Genomic DNA, 2,500 nt, shown 5'->3' with positions numbered 1-2,500 from the left:
TTGCCAACAACCCAAGAGTCCATAGTATTCGGAGTTCTAGCGGGGCCTCCCCTTGCTTCCAACAACCCAAGAGTCCATAGTATTCGGAGTTCTAGCGGGGCCTCCCCTTGCTTCCAACAACCCAAGAGTCCGTAGTATTCGGAGTTCTAGCGGGACCTCCCCTTGCTTCCAACAACCCAAGAGTCCATAGTATTCGGAGTTCTAGCGGGGCCTCCCCTTGCTTCCAACAACCCAAGAGTCCGTAGTATTCGGAGTTCTAGCGGGGCCTCCCGTTGCTTCCAACAACCCAAGAGTCCATAGTATTCGGAGTTCTCGCGTGGCCTCCCATTGATTCAAACAACCCAAAAGTCCATCTTCTTCGCAGTTCAACATCGCCTCCCTCGTTTCCAACAGGCCCAAAGGTCGTCTTCTTCGCAGATCCACGAAGAGCTCATCACGATTTGCCACATTCCATTTCCCACGGGTTGTCAACAACACTTTCTCACACTTCCCGCAATCGAGTACGTGCATGACATGCCAAAGCACATCTTATTTGCCTTCCATCGCACTCAAGACGACGGGTTGTGGAAGAACGATATTGTTCACAACAAGTTCAAGGACAACGTCTCAATCAAGGGACACAACCGAATTATGTTGACTGGGTCGCTAAAGTAAACCCGAGTTCATATAATGCACCGCATCCAAAAGAACTAGCCACAACACGTGCATCACTGAGATGTTTCACTAGATGGAACACGTGCGTGACATTAGGATCCTCCAACACCTCTTCGTGATGGAAAGATAGAATTCGAAGCAACCACAGAAGTACCGTCTAGTGGGTAGGCAACACAGGGACTGATCAACCAATATCACCCAAGGCAACGGGTGAAAATGGAAGAGATGCATGCTTGACCGTTCGATACGCAAGGCATGGAGCCAGCCAGCAAGTGCATCTCGATTACAACTCACACACCCTCACGTTCGCAAGACACCACACCACAAGACGGTCCACCCCCCACCTACCATGGGCAAGCAAGCAAATGGAAACATCAAGTGACGCAGGGTCAAGCATCGCTAGGCATGAAAATAACTTTCCACAATATCCGAGGGACTAGCTGCCGAGCTAACCAACGATCAGTGACGACCGTGTGTTGGTATTAATAAAGCTCAACAACTATGAAGAGGCTAGTTGTGCCATGATAAACATGCTAACGCACGCACCACGTGAGGGGGGAGGCCTCATCAAGCTCCCTTTAAAACCTGCCAGTGTGGAGCTGGCCGGCTCAAGGAGCACTCCCCCCCTATAAGAGGTTAATATGCAAAAGGCAAAATTGTACAAGTAGATACACTTTTTTTGAGCAGACATAAGTCCATATCTCGGGCTATACTTCGAATTTTGATGCGATTTTTTGCAGTAATTCGTAGAATAATGGTATCTCCTTGCTCACCAAATTTCATAATTTTTCTCGAAGGGGAACTATTTTTTTTATTTTTTTTACTTACCGGGTATGTGTAAAATCGGGAAAAATAGAAAAGCACATGTAGACTTCGAATTTCGACCTCATTTTTTCCAGTCCACCACTAAACAATATCAGGAACCTCCCCACAAAATTTCATTCAGTTTGGCCAAGGTCTTAAATTTGACAAATTTTGGCACCAACCTATCTAGTCGCGGTGCACCGACCAACTTGGCCAAGTGCAAAATGCATCCAATTCAAAACTTTTGTGCACCAACACTTTTACAGTACTCATTTGGGGGCATTTGGAGGCCTTTCCAACCCTCACATCTCAAAAACCACGAATTTCATTTTTTCACAAATCTCCCCACCAAGCCATCTAGCTATGCCGTGGTGCACCGCCAACCTTGGCCATGTGCAAAACCCTCCGAACTCAAAACTTTCGTGCACCAAGAATTTCATGGTATTCATTTGGGGGCATTTGGAGGCCATTCCAACCCTCACATCTCAAAAACCACGAATTTCATTTTTTCACAAAACTCCCCACCAAGCCATTTAGCTATGCCGCGGTGCACCGCCAACCTTGGCCATGTGCAAAACCCTCCGAACTCAAAACTTTCGTGCACCAAGAATTTCATGGTATTCATTTGGGGACATTTGGAGGCCATTCCAACCCTCACATCTCAAAAACCACGAATTTCATTTTTTCACAAAACTCCACACAAGCCATCTAGCTATGCCGCGGTGCACCGACCAACTTGGCCATGTGCAAAACCCTCCGAACTCAAAACTTTCGTGCACCAAGAATTTCATGGTATTCATTTGGGGACATTTGGAGGCCATTCCAACCCTCACATCTCAAAAACCACGAATTTCATTTTTTCACAAAACTCCACACAAGCCATCTAGCTATGCCGCGGTGCACCGACCAACTTGGCCATGTGCAAAACCCTCCGAACTCAAAACTTTCGTGCACCAAGAATTTCATGGTATTCATTTGGGGACATTTGGAGGCCATTCCAACCCTCACACCTCAAAAACCACGAATTTCATTTTTTCACAAA

Source organism: Vigna unguiculata, unplaced genomic scaffold, assembly GCF_004118075.2.
Source record: "Vigna unguiculata cultivar IT97K-499-35 unplaced genomic scaffold, ASM411807v1 contig_14, whole genome shotgun sequence".
Classification (NCBI taxonomy): domain Eukaryota; kingdom Viridiplantae; phylum Streptophyta; class Magnoliopsida; order Fabales; family Fabaceae; genus Vigna; species Vigna unguiculata.
This window is presented reverse-complemented; position numbering follows the sequence as displayed.